The sequence below is a fragment of the Vitis riparia genome, chromosome 17 (assembly GCF_004353265.1).
Source record: "Vitis riparia cultivar Riparia Gloire de Montpellier isolate 1030 chromosome 17, EGFV_Vit.rip_1.0, whole genome shotgun sequence".
In the NCBI taxonomy this organism is placed as follows: Eukaryota; Viridiplantae; Streptophyta; class Magnoliopsida; order Vitales; family Vitaceae; genus Vitis; species Vitis riparia.
The window spans coordinates 10549263-10562193 of record NC_048447.1 but is presented as its reverse complement, the minus strand read 5'-3'; positions in this window follow the sequence as shown (position 1 = coordinate 10562193).

The following is a 12931-nucleotide window of genomic DNA, read 5'->3' as shown; positions in this document are numbered from 1 at the left end:
GACTGAAAGTTCTTGATAGAATCTTCATATTAGAGGTATTGAAAACATGAAGACCTTGTCTAAGTTTCCGTTGCATGAGAACTGGCTTAAAAACCTAATCTTTGACAAAACACAAGTTAGGATAGAACTCAAAGAAAACCTTATTATCTTTCACAAATTTAGACACTTAATAGGTTTTTGGTTATAAAAGGAATATAAAGCAACTAATTTAAGGAAAATTTTCTAGAATTAAATGGAGAATGAAAGAGTTTCCAACATGTTGAATTGCCAAACCTGAGTCATTTCCCATATAAAGCCTATCATGACCTATTTATTCAATCTTAGACATTAAAATGTTGACATCTTGGGTGATATGGTTTATTACTCCTAAGTTAAGGTGTCAACTTATATCATTGATAAATTCTAAAGTAGCAAGCATTGTTGTCATTGGATTATGTGGCCTAAAGTTTGAAGGATTGGAACCTTGAGGAGGAAATGGATCCTCAAACAACTAATCAAAGCAATAATAACATTGCATTTCAACATGGTCACTTCTACCACACAATCGGCACTGCATTTTATTAAAATTTTAGGATTGTCATCTTCTTCCTCTACCTTTGCTACCAAAATAGCCACCAACATTCCTAAATCTACCACCAAAATTACCATATCTATGACCTCCAAAGCCTTTTCAACCCCAAAATTTTTCTCAGTATTAGACCAAACCAAAGTTACCAAAATTGTTTTATTGATTCTAATTGAAAGAACTATGTTGTTCAGAGAGTTGGCTTTATTCTTGACCATATAAAACAAACTTTTTCTTATCATTGTTAAATTGATTATGAATAGTCATATTGTCACTAGGAGATGAATCTAGAGATTTGTTATTTGTATTGATTTTCCTTTCTTGAGCAAGCAAGAGAGAATTTATTTCATCAATAGTGAATGGATCAGTTTTTAACATAACAAAGGTAATAAATGTATCATACTCTAAGCTTAAACCTTCAAAGATTGTCTCAAGATGATCAACAGTTGATACAATGTAATTTATAGAAGTTAAGCTATCAACAAAAATTTTTATCTTCAAAAGATACTTGTCTATAGAGGATGACCCTTTTTTGGTGTTTGGAGCAATCATGTTCTATACTACTTCACCTTAGCTCTTATTTGGGAAACAAAATATAACTCCAATTTCTCCTGAATTTGATAAGTCGTTTCATGACCAACCATATTTGTGAAGACATTTCCTGATATTGATGAGTGCAACCAAGAAACAAATAATTAGTCTTGTTGTTCTCACTTAAGAAATTTTAGATTGATCTTTTCTATACATTGATTCTCTGAAGAGATAAATTTTGGCGGATCTTCATTAGTACCAAGGAACCCCTGACTATTGATTCCACTTGGTGATGTCATGGTAGGAAATTGTTCGAGTTGAGCTTTATAAAAATTAGATGTATGAAAGAAATTAGATTGAATTGTGAAGAAGAGCATGAATCCCTATGCGAGGTGGAGATCAAAGAACCTTCCATCAATGGTAAGCTCATTAAGGAAAAATGAAAGAAAACCTAGCGATTTGCAGAAAACAATTGAAGTTATGAAGATGAAAAAATTAGGATGAACAAAAAAAAAAATCAAAAAGGGAAATAGGTGAGAAAGGGATCAAAACATCTAATGTTAAGGATTTAAACTTAGTGTTTGCGAAAAAGAAACTAGATGAGATGATGAACAGTTATGATACCATCTTAGAAAAGTGAATAAACTAAGAGACAATTTTATCTAAATTGATTATATATATATATATATATATATATATACACTGGTGACGATAATTCCTCTGACGGGGGTTGCCTAGGACTCTGATAGGTACCTAGATATGCTCTTAACGCACTTCCCCCTTAGCGGTTGTATGGGCAGCAAGGTTAAAAGCCCAAACTAAGGGATGTGTGTGATTTTCCTAGGTGTCTATGGTATCAGAGCCCTTGTCTTAACGTGCCAAATTCAGGCGTGACACCAGTGGGAACTCTCACCCATGACCTTGAGGCCATTGGAGTGAAGTGGGGCTCTCCGCCCACTAGTGACGATAATTCCTCTGACGGGGGTTGCCTAGGACTCTGATAGGTACCTAGATATGCTCTTGACGCACTTCCCCCTTGGCGGTTGTATGGGCAATCGGGTTAAAAACCCAAACTAAGGGATGTGTGTGATTGCCCTGAGTGTCTATGGTATTAGAGCCACGGGAAGGGAAGTCGGGTTTGTTTTGAGTGTTTTGAGCTATCCTAGGATAAGTAGCAGTGTGCCAAGGAGTGCGATCCCTCCTGGGTTGAGCCTGTTGTTAGTCGTAGATAGGCATTTGTTAGGGTTATAAGGAGCTGGGGAGACGTCTCATTAGATCTGTCAATCTGCTATTAGGCTCTAGATTAAAACCCTAAAATGAGTTCGATTTTCAAAACCATGTCTAAGAAATCCATTGATTCTCAAGATACTATTGTAAACAGTGAAGAGATCAATTATCCTAAGATTCAAAATGATTTAGATGATTGGAAGTTACCCAAGGTATCTAATCAAGAAATTTATAAGAAATGAACCTTTAAGTTCTTCACAGACTACACCATTAGAACCTCTGAAATGTCAGTAAGTTTTGAACAAGACGATCAAGTCATAAGACTCTTGGATAGTAAGTCAGTAGACAAGCATAAGAAAGACCATTACAATTTCATACACTTTAGTTTGATTCAAGTTACAACTAAGTCTTTGACAAGATTAGGTTTAAATACCTCCATTGTCATGTGTCTAAGAGATAATAGACATCTCGACTATCGAGATTCTATTATAGGTGCAGTCCAAGCTGGACTGAATGATGGCCCTGTTTACTTCCAGTGTTTCCCTAACTTCACAGTTAGACTAAGAGATGTCGATATCTTAGATTCGGTTGTCCTTCATGTTAAGACCCATGGTTTTAAGTTCAAGAAAGAAAACAGTCATGTTTCCATCATAACCATGTTTGCCTATAAAAGCATGACCACAAGTGTTGGATCTGGAGCACTGTGCACCAGTTCCAAAGGTGAGACCACTCTCTTCCACTCAAATGTGATAAATAAGTCCAATTTCATTGTTCCCATGAAAATAAAGTGGAATGAGGTTAAGTTTCCTGAAAATTGGCATTTTACTAATACCGTTCCAGCCATAGAGTAGAGATCTGAATGGATTGAACAGATTGTTCAATATCCTAATGGAGGATGAGATCTTATTTTCTCCAACTCTTTCCGTCATTCTAGCAGCCCTAGAATTTCAAATTTTGCGCCATCTAGAGCTTCAAGCTCTTCTATCCCTGTAAGAACCACTAGGAAAGAAGAAGGTTCAAGTTCAGCAAATCCTAAGAATATTAAGCTAACAGGTGTTAAAAGTCACACCAACGTGGTCAGACCATTTTACACGGAGGAAAATGAGTCTACACAGGAATCACAACAGGATGAGTCCCCTATTATGTCTCCTACATATTCCTAGATGATTAACACTATAAGCCTAAGTGATGAGGACTTTGAAATCAATAAGGATCTCTTAAGAAAAGACTTCTATTTTGAAGTCAAAAAGAAAAGAAAAGATTGGTTCTTTAGCACTGTCCCTAAAGATATTAGAACCCTCTACCAAGAAGAATTCTATGCGTACTTAAGATGAGAAAAGAAAAACATTAAGTTTTGGATTTGGTTTGAACTCTTCAAACAAGAGGAATAACCAAATTATCCTTGTAAGCGTACTAATATATGGGTTGCCAAAATATTAAACTGTATGAATTCTCTAAAGAATTCCAAGAAAATCCCCAAATTAACCAAGCTTTTGTTGATAGGATTAACTAGAAGATTAAGGATAATCTTGTTATTCCTTTGACAATTCAACCTCATAAGAGAATCAATATGGTTAAGGGTGATATTAGTTCAGAAGAAGAGGCTGATGAACTAATCAAAATGTTTGAGGAACCCCATAATCAAACCGTTTTAAAAAGTATCAACAACCTAGAGGTCCCTAGGACTAGGAATTACTACCCTAGACCTACCTTTTCTAACATGCAGTTTGAGAAAAGAAACCAATATACTCAAGCTTCATACACCAGTGGTACTATCTATGAATGGAACATAGATGGTATGATCGATTATAACATACTCACTAAGCTTCAAGAAATGACCATGGTTAATACACCCTATAAGTTAAACAATAAACTACCTGACCATGCTGTAGCTCAGACAATTTGTTGGGTTTACAGGACAACTTAAGGGTTGGTGGGATAACTATCTCACTTTTGATGATAGAAATAGTATCCTAAAAGCTTATAGGATTAATGAAAGTAATGAAGTTGTTAAGGACGAAGATGGACAAGATATAGAGGATGCAGTTGCTACTCTAATCTATTCAATATCTAAGCACTTCATTGGAGATCCTGCAAAAATTAAGGATAAAACTGCAGATCTCTTAACCAACCTTAAGTCTCCCAAGCTTCATGACTTTAGATGGTATAAAGAAGTTTTCCTAACCAAAGTCATGCTAAGATCAGACTGTAACCAGTCTTTCTGGAAAGAAAAATTCATCTCAGGTCTACCTAGACTTTTCTCTAAGAGAATTAGGATTAAGATAAAGGAACATTATAATGGTCAAATCCCTTATGATAAGCTAACCTATGGTGAGATTATAAGCATTGTCACAACTGAAGGGATTAAGTTGTGCAATGACTTTAAGCTGAAGCAACAAATAAAAAATGAACAAAGGATCTACAAGAATGAATTTGGGTCATTCTATAGCCAATTTGGTTTCTGCCAAAAAGAAATTAAGCCTCCCTCTAAGCAAAGAACAAACAGGAAACCTAGCAAAGATAAGTTCTACCATAGCAAGAGAGGAACTTATGGAAATTATAGGCTGAATGAAACCAAACATTCAAGACACGTTCAAAGAATGATAAACAAAGAACCCCAGAAAAAGGTTGAAGCTAATTTAGATTCCAAACCAATTATTTGTTTTAAGTGTGGCAAGGTCGGCCACTATAAGAAAGATTGTAAGGTTAGACAAAAGATTAATAATCTTAATATCTCAGAAGATTTAAAAAATATGCTTTGCGAAGTCTTGTTAAAAACCTCAGAATCTGAGTCAATGATTGATTTAGATAATGAAGATGATATTAATCAACTAGACAGTAGTGGTGAAATTTCTAGCCAAACTTCTAGTGACTAAGAAGAATGCATTAAGGGTAACTGTAATTGTCGTCCTAAGACCATAAATGTCATAAGCCAAGATCAAGAACTTGTCCTAGATATTTTAAGGAAAATTGAGGATGAAAAGACTAAGTAAGATCTTTATGAAGTGTTTAAGAAATCTGTTGTTAAGCCGAAAGTTAAGAAGACTATAAATCCTTATAACCTTAATGAAATCTTAAACAGGTTTGACCAACAGTCTCCCAAAGAGGTAAGCATTAAAGATCTTCATGAAAAAGTAAGGTAGTATAGGAAGGAAATCAATGAGTTAAGACAATTCACAAGTTTAGGTTTCTCGGACCTCCAAGGACAAATCAATAGAATTGTTAATAACCAGGAAAATCTTGTGGATATTCCAGAATCTTCACAAGTTAATGATGATGAGACAAATGTTTTTTTGAATATTGTTAGTAGGGTTATCTTCCAGAGGTGGGAAGTCTCCCTTACTATAGTAGTCAAGGATAAATTTGTCTTTGACATTGTTGCTTTGATTGATTTAGGTGCAGTTGAGAACTTCCTTCAAGAAGGTGTTGTACCTATTCAATTATGTGAAGAGACTAGTCAGTCTCTATTTGGAGCCAATGGCAAAAGACTTGTCATTAAGTATAAATTAATAGATGTTCATATCCGTAACCATGACATCTGTATTAAGCAAACCTTCATTCTTGTTAAGGACCTTAATGAGAAAGCCCTCCTATGAATCCCCTTTTTAAGCTCTATTTATCCCATGTGGGTAGATAACCAAGGTATAAGAACTAAGCTCTTTGATAAAGAAATTCTTTTTGAATTTGCTAATCCTGTTGTAAACATCACTCCTTGTGATCAAGAAATTAATCTTGTTGGAATAGACGTTCCACCTAAGATAATAGGTACCCAACTCATTCATAATCTCATTGAAAAAGATATTTTAAGCATTCCTTTGCATTTCAAAATTTCAAATTGATATTTTGAACCAAGGATTTTTATTAAGAGTCGTTTGCTTATCTGCGAAAACAATTAAGTATATAGCATTCAAGCATGATTTAATTGATGAGCAAATTATTTTAAACCCTAACTTTCAATTAAGTTTTTTAAAGGAGAAAATTCCATTCCTGATTACTTAGCTCGTGAAATTTGCAGGTTCATGAGACCATGGCCCTTAAAAAGAATACCCAAGCTCCTAACCCACAAAAATCCCAATCCAGTCAAACTCCTTCTCCTCATAAAATGCTTTGGAGTCAACAAGTTGAACTCGAAGAAGAAGCAAGGCTGCATTCTTCTAACCTTATGCCCAACAAGATGATGACCTTGTACTATGATCCTTCGAATCCTTCTAATCCAATCAAGGCTACCTAATACCCAACTATTTTAGAGTCTCAGACCTTTAAGCAGTTACTAAAGCTAATCCCTCTCAAAAGGAATTAGCATCAAGCTCTTCTTTTTCAAATAAGCAAATTGTGGTGGCTGCCAATCCCACACCTCTTTTAGCAAAATCAAGATATTGGCAAAAAGATTTAAATCAACCTCTTTTGGTTATCGAAAGAGAATTTTTCTCTAAAAACCCCAGAGAAATTGTTGCAAAAGCTTTTCATGAAAATTTTCATTATCCCTCTAGTGACCTTTTAAAAACAAGAGATTTTTATGAGGCAATCCTCGTAGAAACTGGTTCTGTTAAAATTAAGCATAATGCTAATAAATTCAGCAATCTGGATTTGGCATTTTTCACCTGCCATATTTATAAGATTCTTACTATCAAGCAATGGGGTGGAAATCCTAATTTCTCAAGGGAGTTCTTTGAACCATCAACACCAATATTTTTCAACTATTGGGATTATCAGAGAGCATGGTTCAATGTTTTTTTGATCCAGAATAAGGACTTCCATCATTCATGGATGTTCTATTTTCCAACTAAGCATCAGCTTTCCTCTTTCCCATTTTGGTTTCACAATTGGTGGACTTATTTTGGTCCATCCATTAAGATTCTTCCTAAGCCCATCTTGGATGGCTTTGAGCTATTCAACAGTTCTTTTGTTATCCCCAGAGAACTTTCAGCTTTTCCACCTTTATTATTCTTTTTCAGTAAATTTGGCCTTGCTTGGATAGTCCAATGGGACTACATTATCATTGCGGATGAATCAGCAACCTTTCCAACTCTTAGAAGGACTTTTAAGACTAAATGGTGGGACACTTTGAAAAATAATGCATCCCTAGAAGCAATTAAGCAATATTTCCTCAAGCATCCCATGCAAGCTTCAGCTAGTGATGATATGTCACAATTTCTTCTCAAAAAAAAACAGCTCCAAGCTATGCTTGCAGCAGCAAAAACCCCTCAAGAATTTCAGAAAATCCTTGATGAAGGAAGCTTAAGTTTTTCCCAAGAAAACTCTTATACATAATCTGATGATTCAACAAGCTACCTTTCCAATAATGGTGATGATTGTGAGGTATTCTTCCTTCGATAAGAAAATCCAAGCAGTAATCTTTAGCTTCATGACGGCACGATTATTCTCTCCATCAAGCTCATTTTAGCACCAAAAGCAGTTTTGTTTTCTAGCATGTACGTCTACAGTTCAGGAAGTGGCCTGCCAACCGTTTTTCTCACCGAAAGTAAGATTCCTTGCTGAAAAGTCTAAAAGTGCTATAGTAAAAAAAAAAAATGTTACTGTTCACTTTTACTATTCATGCACGGGTTAACTATTCACAATAGTCGGTCAAAAAGCAAATAGTGATTTGTCTCCTGATTTGTACTATTTAATATTCTCTTTTTGGCTATTTAAAAAGGTTTGATCCTCATTTGTAAGCACCTCTAATTTTTCACTTCCAGCTTATGCTCTCCCTTCTCCCTTCTTTTTCTCTCATCATGTAGGTATTCCAGCCCAAAGCTTTCTTCAAAGCTTTCCTCTCTTCTCCCATTATAAGATATTCATCTCCTTATATAACTATGTTTTATTTTTTATCTCCTATTATGAATGGTTTTCAAATTATGTAATAATCTAAGTATGTTTTTTGTTTTCATTATACCTCATATTATGGATAGTTTTCAATTTATGTAATTAAAAGTTTGATGTTCCTTCTCTTTAAATTTCTTGTTAAATATCTTGTATATTTTTTTATTTCTCTTCTTTGTTTTGAATTTTAGCATAATTCATGTTTTCATTACATATAACCTTGTCCTGAGTGTCTATATATATATATATATATAAACACCGGGATATCATAGAGCTCAACATAACTAATACACAACCAAAATAAAAAACAAACAAATCAACTCATTAATTGTTTTCTAACATCAATTATAGCAATATAATTAACTTAATTTGATCAACATAATCTTCTCCTAAATAAACTACTAGATAGAATCCATAAAATCGTGACTGCCCATCATTTTTATAATGGTGTAATAATGACTAAAGTTGTCTGTCTATATTAAGCCCAAAGCCAAAAAAACTTTATATAATATTTATTTATAAATAAATTTTTATAAAAACTTATCCATCTTAAATTTTTATAATTTTATATTTTTATAAGATAAGAAATATTTCTTTCAAAACTACAACTCACCAAGCACCTGCCCACATTTGGAAGTTATGGATGGATTTTGACAAGAAATACTATATTTTTTAAAAATTATTTTTTAATACTTAATAATTCAAAAAACATTTTCAAAACTACTATATAAAATTTCGAAACTATCTTTTAATTAAATAAATTTAAATTTAAAATCATTTTTAAAAATAATTTCTTATTAATATCTCACAATATTTTTTTACAGTCATTATATATATATATATATTAAACCTTGGGAGAGGGAAAATCCCACAATGCTATCTCAAATTTTATTTCTTGACTGTGACAAAAAAAAAATGAAAGAAAAAAGACTGATAAAATTTTTTAAAATCTTATGCAGCTTAAATTTTATTCGTTTTTCAAACACGCTAAAAATGATTTTATAAAATCCAAACTCTTAAATTATTCTTTATTTGTTTTTTTGGTAAATTCTAAAAATTATTTTTATTCTCCCACTCTGGTCTCAATTGATTCCTCCACCTTTCCTTTTTTAATATGTCCAAAAAAATATCATATAAACACATACATGCGTAAAAATGCATGTGTGTATACATTAAAAGTCCGTAAAAATAAAATCAGGTATTTGATAAAATTTAAAATATGCTTTTAAAATTTGAAAAATCTTTATAATATTAAAATTTTATTTATAGCATTTTCTAAAAAAAATTAACAAGTAATTTTTTAAAAAATACTTTCAAAAAAATAGTTTCTTTAAAAATAATTCAAGTAAAAAACTTTTGAATACATTTTAAATCAAATGTAACTATTACTCTAGTGGTATCCTACCATAGTATAAGAAATTTCAAATTCTAATTCAAATGTGAGTAATTAAATTAGTTATGCATTACAAGGGTTTATACTAATTAAAATTTTAAAAAATAATTTCAATTTAGCTACTAAATTTTTAAATCCCCTTGAAAAAAAAAAGTAACTTCAAATTTATTAATATAATAACTCAAAACTTATCATCAAATCAAAGTTGTATGACTTAATGTACAAAATTAAATTAAATTAAATTAAATATAATAATAATAATAATTTAATTATAACAATCCACTGATTACAAATCCCTTCTCAAATTTTCCATTTCTAAAACTTGGGAACTCAAGAATTGCTTTGTGTTGTAACACAAAATTTGGATTTTAAACTAACGTTGAAATTAACCCTTTTGTAGACGTGGAAAAGCCACCTCATCCTAATTTTACTTTTTTCAAGTTGAAATTACATTAGGCAAAAGTGGTTACATTTTTTTTATGATTTTATCTAATTAATTCATATAACTTTATTATTATAAGATTATTAATTTTTTCCTAAATAAAATAGTAATTTATTATTAATTGAAAAAAGTTAAATTTATTGAATAATATTAGACTCTTAAGTTTAAATATACATGCTTTTTATTATTAAAATATATATTTTTAATTTTATGTAAATAAGAGTATTAATTAGAAAAAATATATATGTTTTAATAATGAAAAATCAGTATATTTAAATTTAAGAGTCTATTATTACTTAATAAAAATAAAACTTTAAAAATAGTAATAAATTATTATTTTATTTATCAAAAAATTAATTATTTTAAAATAATGAAGTTATGTGAATAAATAAGATAAAATTAAAAAAAAAAAAGAAAAAAAGAAGAAGATGTGGCTCGTATGTGAAAGTGATTTTTTTTTTCCTACATACAATAAGACTATTTTGGCCCAAATCATTAAATTTGGTTTTATTTTATTCAGTTAAAATTTTCAAATAGAAAATTTGTGATTAATATGATATGACATGGACCAATGACAATGAAGCGTTCCAGCGTGGACACGTGAAACCGTAGCGAAAGGGTCCCAAAACGGTAGGCGGGGGACGTGATTTTCTCACCTGCTACGACCGTACATGTCAGACAACATTGACACGTGTCATTACGGATGGTCTTCCGCGGCCAGGGATCGGGTATAGTAGATGTGCGGGTCTTTCGGTCGGTCGACCTGAGCGATAGAAACACGCCGCAACGACTTTGACTGGTTAATGTGTCCCGACGTGTCAAGTCATGGAGGCTGGACAAATAAATTTCGATGTGGATCCATTGAACTTACCTTCAGAGTCCACCTCAACGCCGCCCACCTGTCAATCTATTTCTTTTAATAATGGAGGTGGGCTCCACTGGGCAGTTAGCCACTTAGCCCTTACAACTGCAAACGAGACCACTCCAGGCTCCAAAATAATAATAATCACCTAGAAACATGAATTTATTTTTCAAACATATTTAAAAATATTAAAAGTTTTTAATCCAATTTTTATTTTATAAAACATCAAAAAATAATTTTTTAAAATGCTTTTGAAAACAATCATTGAATAAACCCAAAATTTTTCTATATTTTACAGAATAAATATAATGCTAAACATTTTTGAAATAAATGTTTTGAAAATCATTTTCTTGCACAATAAAAATATTTTTATTGAACAATTGACATATTACGTAGATGGTGTGCAAAAAACATGATATATTTATCGGTTCAAAAACTAAAACCGACAACATTTGGGTCGTCACCTTTCTTAGTTCTTACGAATGTCATTAAGAAGGGTAGACAAGACTTGTCCTCGGAGAAATTTACTAGTTCCAGAAAAACATCGTCAACGATTTTCGTTATATGAATTGACACCACATACTATGAATCCGGGGACAAAACCCACTCGAATACAACAAATATGACAAAGAAATGTAATAAAAATCATAACGTTTTGGTTGAAATCGAAGGGAATGGTCCCAATCGGAGGAAATGGGTGTGGAGAGGTTGAGAGTTGAAGAGGAGAAGCATCTCACATGGCCTTCATTTTCAGACCAATATACACATGTCCAGTCCGCTCTCAACTCTCAACTCTTCATTTCCACCCTTAACTCCACATTCTTCAATTTCAAAACGTCAATCCTACTCACAATTTGAACTTGGATCTAATAAAAGAAAATTATTAGTTTTTCCTTTTAAACAACCAGACACAGCGTTGCCCGTTGTACACTGCAGCAGGCGTCTTGACCGGGCAAAATTTTCTAGAACTGGCCCATGGGCCCCTTGATTGGGCAAACACCACACTAACATGGACCACACATGTCGGCCTGCTCATAGGAAGTGTCGGGCCCTCTCCTCCCAAAAATAGCCACATTTATTTATTAATTTTAATTTTACAGACCTGGGTTGGCACGTGGCAGAAGACATGACTGAAAGCAGATATTTTTTCCAAACGCATTTATAGAAGTTTGATAACGTGCATGCTACAAGGAGACTCTGAGAGCCTGTTCCATTCCATCAACTCACTTCACTTGTGTTCTTCCTCGTCTTCTTCGTCGCCTCAGTCAAGGCTGAGGATAACGTGAGGATCTAATGAATTGAACATGTGTGGAAGTGGGTATTCAACATTTATTTGAAAGACTCTTGATAAAAATCTCTAAGCTATATCACAATCATTGATTTATAATTTTGCTTGAATATTTAAAAATAAAAAATAAAAATTCTCTTTTCAAAAGACTATTTTAATTTATAATTATTTTTAACATGTACACTTACAAAAAAATCTCAAACAAAATCATTAAGAATACATCAAAAATATAAAAGAAAATGTAAAGGAAATGAAAGATATAAAAAAAAAAAATTGCAGTTAACAAATTATTTAACATATTTAATTTATTTTATACAAAGTAACTAATTTAAAAATATATCAAATTTTAATTATTTTTCCTTATTTTTTATAAAATTAAACATGAAAAATTCATGTTTTTCATATTTTATTATTTTATAAATCATTTACCCACAAATAATGAAAAAAAATTTAGAATAAATTTATACCGAATAAATCATTTAGCCGATTTTTTAATTAATTTAATTAATTTTATTTTTATAAAATCGTGAAACTCATTTATTTAATATTTTTCCTAATAAAATTAAGTATAAAAAAATTATTTTTTAAATATTTCTTTTCTTTTCGTTCTCTATAACATTTTCGACAACCAAAGTAGGTAAAGAAATATGCCATAATTAAAAGAACAAGTCGTTAGATGGGCAGATGAATGCGATTGTAGGGTGTAGATGAAATGTAGCAAGGCAAGGTAACGTAACTAAATACAAGGTCACTTCATGTCTCGACCATGAGGAGGACTATAACCCATGACAATCTCACCT